Consider the following 9,003-nt stretch of genomic DNA (forward strand, 5'->3'; position numbering starts at 1 on the left):
CCCTGCGCCCCCGCCACCACCGCCGCCACGCTGCCGGGGGCCCTGCCGTGGGGTGCCACCGTGGGGTCTGGCCAAGGGACCCCCCCCCCCGCTTCATCCCTGGCCACTCGAAGCCCCAGCACCCAGCGTTGCGGAGCTCAGCGGTGGTGGGTGCATTGCCACCTGCCTGCGGGACTGATCCTGCCCACAGCTCCAGGGACTGAACCGCAGCTTGGGTCCTGGCCCTCCTCCTCTTCCTCGCCCTGGCTGTGGGAGCCTGCGTGGGAGGTGGCAGTGTGCACGGAGCAGCCACCGCGTCCCTGTTGGGGTGCCACCGTGTCCGGGGTGCCACCGTGTCTGGGGTGCCACCGTCCCCCCGTGCATGGGGCAGCGCATCGATGAGCATGGGGCTGTGTGGGTGTGCAAGGGGTCTGGGGTGTGTGTGTGCAAGAGGGCTGGGGGGGCTGTGCACAGGCGTGCAAGGAAGCTTCTGTGTGCTTATGTGCAAGGAAGCTTCTGTGTGAGTATGCCTGGGTGTGCAAGGGGCCAGGGAGTGTGTGTGTGCAAGAAGACACGGGTGTGCGAGGGTGTCAGTGTGTGCCCAGGTGTGCGAGGGGGCCAGTGCGTGTGTGAGGGGTCTGGGGTGTGCTGTGGGTGTGCAAGGGAGCCTGTGCATGCATGGGTGTGCAAGGGCTTAGCGTGCGCATGGGTGTGCAAGACTCGGGGTGTGCAAGGGCTCAGTGTGTGCATGGGTGTGCAAGGGCTCGATGCGTGCACGGTTGTGCACAGGGGCTGCTGTGGGTGTGCAAGAGAGCCAGCCATGTGCGTGCAAGGCTGCCGGCACGAGCGTGCCCGTGTGCGCGCGGGCGGCCTGCCGTGTGCGCGTGCGTGCGTGCAGCGCGGCAGCGGAGCGTGGGGGGGGGTCCGCTGGGTATGCCAAGGCCCCCCCGCCAGCACCCAGTGGGCCGGGGGGAGCCTGTGTCACCCCCCGCCACGGCCCCTCGCCCCCCTCCTGTACGAGGCGATTTGCTTCAGCGGGAGCCAGATCCTGGGTGAAAAGCCACGGCTGTGGGGAGCGCCGGGGGGCTGCAGCCCCTGTCTGGCCGGCTTAGCGTGACGTGGGCACGTGGGGCTGGGGGCTCAGGCCCCCGGCCCTTCCTCTTCGTCAGCGGGAGGCGAAGGCCGGGGAGTGATGTGTGCTGAGCAGGCGGGGGGACGGCGGCTCCGACACGGGCTACAGCTTCTGACAACGTGCAGCCCCGCTGGGCACACGCGTGTGCGGCATCACCCACGCCGCTGCCACGGCCCTCCCGAGAGCCCCCGTTCGGGGGTCCGGCCATGCAGGGGTCCCACGGGCTCGGGGGCACGGGGGACATGGGGATGTGGGGGGCTGGACCCCCCTGGGATGGGGCTGAGGATGCTGCTGCCCAGCAGAAGAGCTGGTGGTGGCTGGTCCTGCCCCACGGGGGCCAATCCTGCCCCTTTGGGTCCCATCGTGTCCCGCAGAAAGCCAGCTGGGTCTGGAAGGTCCTGCCACACAGGACCCTATCCCATCCCGTAGGGTCCAATCCTGCCCTGCAGGGTCCCATCTTCCCTGCCAGGGTCTGATCCTGCCGCAGAGAGTCTAGTCCTGCTTTCCAGCCACCCTGCAGGAAACAAGCCTGCCCTACAGGGTCCAATCCTGCTCCATAGGTTCCCACCCTGCGCTGCAGGGTCCTGTCCTGTCAGGAAGGGCCTCATCCTGCCTACTTGGGTCCTATCCACTCCTGCAAGGTCCCATCCTACTCTGCAGGGCCCTATCCTGCTATCTAGGGCTTGATCATCCTCCATAGGGTCCAGTCCTGCCCCATGGGGTCCCATCAGGTCCTATGCAGTCCTACAGGGTCCGACGCAGCTCCAGAGGGTCCAATCCTGCCCTGGGGGGTGGTGCGGGCTGGGGGAGGCAGCTGGAGGCAGGGCAGCGGTGGGGATGGACACTCACTGCGTGCCAAATGGCAGAGCCGGGAGATAAAAATACCCGTGGGGGCCCTGCAACGGAAGTGGAGGTGTCGGCACCGGCTGCTAGGGGCCGGGGGGGCCACGCTCCAGTGTCCCCGTCCCTGCCGGGGACCCTCCTACCCAGCACCAGGATCCCACCAAAGCGGGTGGCAGCACCAGCTGGTGGGTCCCCACCATGCGGAGCTGTGCACCCCAAAACGGGCAGGAAGAGCGTGGCCAGCACCCATCCCACAGCGGGAGCACCCAGGCTGGCGCGTGCCCACCGCCACCGTGGCGGCAGGGTGAGGGGTCTCGGGGAAATGCAAAGTGACAAATGATGCCCCGCGCGCGTTAATTGATGTGACGCGGGGCTGACACCGCGGTCGCACCCGGGGCCGGAGCGCGGGAAGAAGGGGAAAAAAAAAAATAATAAATATCCAATCAAATGTTAAAAATAGGTCAGGGGGAAGGAGCCGGAGCCGGTTTCATTTCAGCCGGCGGTTAAAGAGCTGCCCATGGGTCCAGCCGGCGCGGCGTGAGACCGGGTGGCAGTGGGGGTGCGAAATGAGGGGGGGGAGCGATGGGGATGGAAGGGGCCGGGATGCGCCGTCGGCACCGTGTGTCTCTGCCGGGGTGGTGGGACCCCAGCCCCAAATCCCACCTGCCCCAAGCTTGGCTCCTCTGAAGCACCAGGGCTCGGTGTCAGGTCAGGATGGTCCTGCTGGCACCGTCAGGGCTGGATTTGTCCCCAAAGTGCCACTTTCCTGCAGGTGCTGGAGGGTTTAGAGGGACCCCGAGGGTTCCTGGGGGGGTTCAGGGCAGGGTTCAGGGACTGCTGGGGCTGTGCGCTCCATTAGGGTGGCTTGGTGCCTGGGGTGGCCTCATGCTGGCAGTGGCCGTGGTGGGTTACCGGGAGTTCAGGCTGCCGGCGCGGGTGTCGATGGCCCCGGGCACCCGCCTGGCGCTGGATGTTGGGCCACCGGCCAGAGCGGGGCCACAGCGGGTCGTGGCCGTCACAGTCCCATATGTCCCCTGGCCACAGTGAGGAGCCAGGACCTGCAGCCAGAACTGAGGAGCAGCTTCCTGGGGACACATCTGCCACAGGGCCACCACCGCAAGAACCACACGCAGGGACTGGGGACACATTTGCTGTCCCTCCCTACATCCCCAGCGCTCCCTGCACCACAGAGCATCACCTCCGGCATCCCGCTCCGGTGACAACCAGGGACAGAGGGGGACAGGGCACAGGGGGACTTGGGGAGGCATTTGTCTTCCACGAGACACCCCCTGCCTTGGATGCTCGATCCGGGTGACCCCGAGTTTAACCCCACTTACGGCGCCAGCAGACGCTGCCCCCGACGCAGATGGGTTGTGACAGCCAAGAAGTACCCCCCGGCGGGCGCTGGCGAGGCGCTGGCCGTGGCGGGGGGGGCACGAGGCCCATGTCACGGCGTGTTGGCTCCGTCACCTCCCTGCAGCGAGATGGCGGGTCCCCCGCGCGAGGCTGGGCCCCGGCCGGCAGCCTGTGGGTCCCTGGGGGGCCTGGTGGCACTTGTCTCTCTGCAGCATCTGTGATGGCTGGCGCTGGGCACATGGCAGCCGGGGCTGCGTGTCCCTCCCGCCCGCCGTCATTTGAGGCTGTGCCCCCCCCCCCCCCGGTGGTTGGGAATGGAGGTGGGGGTCACCACAGACGGATGATAAAGAGCTGATCCCATCACAGGGGTGAGGACGGACACCGGGGTGGCTTGGCCGGGAGGGGACACACCACATCCTCCCCAGGGCAGCAGGATCAGCACATCCCAGGCGTGAAGGGCAGGAGGTCCCCGGGGACTGTGGGAGCCACCACGGCCCCCCCAGGCTGTGGGGAGCTGGGGCTGGGGAGGACGAGGCACGTGCGAAAACCTTCTGTCTCTCCAGGAGGAGCATCTGTGACAGGCCAAGCAGCTGCCGGCACACGTGCAGGAAGGGCACCCGCAGCCAGCGGTGCCACCGCCACAGCCGGAGCTGGCAGGGGGGTCACAGGCAGCTGCTGTGCCAGGAGGGCTGGGCACCCCGGGGGCCATGCATCCTGCGTGGGGGAGGGACCAGACTCCCTGGGGATTCAGGCACCCCAGGGTGATGCAGGGCCCAAACACCCCAGGTGGATGCAGGCGCCTGGGAGTGATGCTGGCACTGGGTACCCAGCCTGGACACGCTGATGCAGCGACCAGGCACCCGGCTGGATGCAAGTACCCAGGGTGACGTGAGCACCCTGAGCTGGTGTGGGCACGCAGGGTGATGCTGGCACTGGGTGCACAGCCTGGCTGCAGGCGCCCAGGGGTGATGCAGGGACCAGGCACCCAGCTGGGTGCAGGTCCCCAGGGTGACATGAGGACCCCAGGCTGATGCGGGCACCCAGGGTGATGCTGGCAATAGATACCCAGCCTGGACATGGGCACTCAGGGGTGATGCAGCTGCATAGGTGCTGCAGGGTGGGTTTGGGGACTGGGATTGCAGCAGGGTGTCACACATGGGTGCCACACATTGTGGCACCGTGAGCCCTGCAAGGGGTGGTGAGGCACCCCAGGGTGCACCAGCCCCCAGGAGCCCCTGTTTCAGCCTTGGGTGGGTGTCCCAGGCACCCAGCTGGGTGATGGGAGCACCCTGGGCTGGTGTGGGCACGCAGGGTGGTGCTGGCACTGGGTGCACAGCCTGGTCGCAGGCACCCAGGGGTGATGCAGGGACCAGGCACCCAGCTGGATGATGGGAGCACCCTGGGGTGATGCGGGCACTGAGCATCCCTGGGAAGGGGCTGAGCTGAGAAGCTGAAAGCAGCAGCCCTGGGTCCTCTGCAGAAGATGTGGGCCAGGAGCTGAGCCCGCAGCCACCGCCGCAACCTCTGCCCATGGGGCCAAAGGGCTTCTCCCGGAGGGCACGGGCGAAGCCCCCCGTGCCAGCTGGGGTCCCTTCCCCGGCAGGGCAGCCTCTCCATTTCTTATAAATGCCTCTGGCGACGCTCCCCTGTGACATGGCAGCTCTGGGGCTTGTGGTTAAACCCCAGGGCTCCGGCTTTGACTCACACCGGATCCGTGGCAGAGAGGGGCCTTTCGGCGCCCACGGCTGGAAAGAAACGCTCACCCGGGCAGGAGCGCCGGGCGCTTCCCTGCAGCGCCGTTTCCTATAAACCCCGACGGAGAGGCCACGCTGCCGCCACAGCCCCCCAGCCCGGGGGTCCTCCCTGGAGCCTTCCTGGAGCCGGGGGGATCCCTGCAGCTCGGTTAAAGGGGATCGGCTGGTGCACATGGGTGATCCCTATGAGTGCACAGAGCCCTTTGGCGGGCAAAGCGGGAAGGAGTGTGGAACACCCAGGGCAAGACATCAGCACAACCCTTACTAGACATCAGAGAATCCCCCTTCACGGCACACACAGCCAGGGACACCAGGACGCTGTCTTCCCTGCTTGGATCTGGCCCTGAACACCCAGCAATGGGGCAGGAGCATCCCTGGTCCCATCCCCTGCCCCCCTCCCCGTGCCGCAGGACCCAGCTGTTGGAGAAAGCAGGACCCGAGTAGTGAGAAGCGTTTCATTTTCCCCCTAAAAGATAGAAAGGTTGAGAAAAAAAAAAAAAAGAAAAAAGAAAAAAAGAAAAAAGACAAAAGAAAAAAACCCCACAACCAACCCTGAAAACCTGCTGGAAAAAGAAACTTTTCAACCTGCCCAAAATAAGAGGGGTTTTTTGCTGGGAGAGAGGAAAAAAAATTAATAAGAAAAAGAAAGTTGCTGGATGGGAAATGGCAGGTGTGACCTGCTGTGAGGCTGGCACAGGGGCTGGGGACACCGGGGACACTGGCACAGAGTCAGGCATGCTGCAACCTGGCCCACCAGGGCTGGGGGGCACAGCCCCGGGGTGGGGAGGGGGCTGCCCACACGTGGGGGGCTCCTGGGGACGATGCCCTGTGCAGACACTGTGACATCCCTGGTGTTCCGGGGATGATTCCCCTGCGGATGCTCCCGCTGCCCTCGGGACAGGCTGGAGGAGACGGACCCCAGCCCATGGCGCTGCGGGAAGCCCCCCCACTGCCCAGCCCCCTCATGGTGGCTTGTCTCTTGTCACTGCAGCTGGCACAGCCAAGCTGCACTGGGGACCACAGGCCTCGCCCACCAAGACCCCCTGAACGCCGATGTGGGTGCTCCCACCCCTCGCGGCCAGCGGGACCCCCCCCCCACAGCCCCAGGCATGGCCACCACCCCATCCTGGTCGCCAGCCACCACTGCAGGGTGAGATGCTGGTGGCAGTAGGGGGATGCTTGCAGCCACCTGGTCCCCTGCCCCAAGCCATGGGGACAGCAGGGCCACATCGCCCCCCCGCCCTCCCCCCCCAGCACCCCTGGGGGCAGGGCAGCTGCAGAGGCACTGCAGGGTGGGTTTGGGGGCCGGGATTGCAGGAAGGGGTGTCACACATGGGTGGCATCGTGGCACCCTGAGCCCTGCAAGGGGTGTTCGGGCACCCCAAGGTGCAGCAGCCCCCAGGAGCCCCCGGTTCAGGCTTGGGTGGGTGCCCCAGGCTAAAGCCCTGCCACCCTGGGGGGGTGAGGGTGAGACCAAAACCACAGCCCAGCGCTGCGGTTTGCAGCTCCCTCCTGCGAGGTGTCGAGGAGGCGGCAGCACCCGGGGGGGGGGTCAGAGGAAACGGGGCCGCACACACAGGCACAGAGCAGCCCCCCCCTTCCCCGGGCAGCCCCGCTTGCCCTGCAGGCCGGGCCACGGAGCCGCAGCGGGGTGGGTGAGGGAAACTGAGGCACGGCGGTCCCAGGCTGCGGGAGGCATCGGGGTGGGGGGAGCGGTCCCTCTCGCAGTGGGGATGTCTCAGGGTTTCCCCACACAGAGCGGGGACGAGGCAGGGTGGTCCCCACTGGTGAAGGGTGGGGTGTGCAGGGGGTGATGTGCCCGCATCCTGCTCACGGGACGTGGCAAGCTGCTCAGCACCGCGACCACAGGCCACAGCACAGCCACCGGGCACGGAGCCTTGTGCTCTGCATGAGCATCCCAGGGCCACCGCCAGCCCCTCATCGTGCCCCCCCCCCCCAGCACCATGCAAAGGGCAGCCCCCAGGCTTCGGAGCTGAACACCCCAAAGCAGAGGTGCTGGGACCCCCGAAGTCACACGAGCATCACGCACTCGGGATGGGGGCGCATCTGCCCCGGGGTGACACATGTCCCCAAGCCGCCTGGTTCCTCCTACAGGGCCCAGGAGCCTGCGAGGGGCTGGTGGTTTTGGGGGGGGGGCTGGTGGTCTCAGTGCCCCCGGGGGAGCCCAGCAGCCTCTTGACTCAGCGGCTGCCGCCCCCGGAGGAAAGCGGTGCTGAGTCGGTGGCAGGATGAGTAACGGCACCCGCCGTTTGACATTTATCACGTGATTTCAAAAAAAGTGAGAGAAGCCGGGGGGGAGAGTGGGTGGCAGGGCAGGGTGGGGGCTGGACACCCCCTGCCCGCTGTTGGGCCACACCTCCACCCCCATCCCAGTGCATTTCCAGTCTAAACTGGTGGATGGGGACAGAAGGAGCCTGGCCATCCTCTACAACACGCCGAGTATGGATCAGGCCTCATCCTTGGTGGGTGCAACCCCCCGGCCCAATTTGCTCTTTTTGGGACCCTTCCCTGCAGCATCATGTCCCCATGGGGGTCACGGCGTGTGTCCCCCTGGCTCAGCTCCCTTGGTGCCTGGCACGAGCCGGTGCCCAGCTGGGGGGCAGATCCGGCTCAGCCGTGGGGTAGGGGCTGCTGTTCCCCCCCCCTCCCCTGCCAGATGCAGAGATCAGCCGGCGATAACGCCCGCCGTGCCACTGCCTCGCCGGCAGCACCGAGCCTATCTCCTTCACACCATCGCCCCACAGCCTGCCGTGCCGCAGCGGCTGGGAACCAGCTCGTATCCTGCTTGGGGAGTGGGGACAGAGCCCCCTCCCCACCCTGCAGCCTCCCCCGGGCAGAGGGGACTGAGGACGGTCACAACTCATCACATGGATGCTCCCTGCCGGAGCCAGGCTAGGTGAGAGCTGGGATTTCCCACGAGCGGCTGAGTTTAGGGGTGTCTCGGCACCCAGGTCATGCACCTACATCCCCCCAGGGTGCAAAATCAACTGAGACCCCCCGAGGGCCGCCCCTGCAGCCCCCTGCCCCTCAGCCCGCAGGCAGGGGGGCTGTAGGCCCTACAGTAACACGGAGGAGCGGGTCTCGGCTGTGCTGCCGGAGCGGTGGGAGTGGGCTTCCCCAGGCAGCCCCCCAGGACAACCAGGAGGATCCCACCGCCACCTTCACCCCAGCCATCACTCCCCACCCCCTGAGCCCTGCGGGGTGTCCCCACCCTGGGCTGGTTTGGTGGCACCGTTGGGGCGGAGGAGCAGCTTTAACGAGGCTGATGACGAGCAGGACACTGGAGGTGTGAAGCCTGGCAGCCCTCCCCACCCCCACCAGCTGCCCGCGATGCTCTGCGACCATCACCCCCAAGCGCATCCCCTCCCTCCGCACTCCCCCCGGCGCTGCCCTCCCACCCCACTCGGCATTTTGCTCACCTGGGGGGTCTCTGCTTCCTCCACGGTCCCAGCCCTGCCACCTTCGGGGCTGCACGCTCGACGCATGCCACGTTGCTCACCCGTCGGCTCCTCCTGGGGGGTTTGGCGTAGCCCCTCCACTCCCCTCACCCAAATAACAGGGAAGGGCAGCTCTGCTCCACACCGGGGTCCCATGTGGGGCTGGGGGGGGCCCATGCCCATTTTATCCCCCGTGGGCCACCCCACGAGCATCACCAAGGTGAGTGGCTCAGGGCTGTGCCATTGTGCCATGGGCGCTGTGGGTGAGCCGAGCCCAGCACCACCACAACCACAGTCCCCCCGCGCCCACCCTGCAGCCCCCCCCCAGGCCTGGGACAAGCCCAGGGGGGGATGTCCCCAGCTACAAGGGGACCCTGAAGGTGCCGGTGTGGCCGCATGGGTGCTGGAACCAGCGGGGCTGGGATTTGGCCGTGTCCCTGCTGTCACCCGTGGGGCTGGCAATGGTTTTTGTTTTGCTTTT

This window comes from Falco punctatus, assembly GCF_963210335.1.
Source record: "Falco punctatus genome assembly, chromosome: 19".
NCBI classification, from domain to species: domain Eukaryota; kingdom Metazoa; phylum Chordata; class Aves; order Falconiformes; family Falconidae; genus Falco; species Falco punctatus.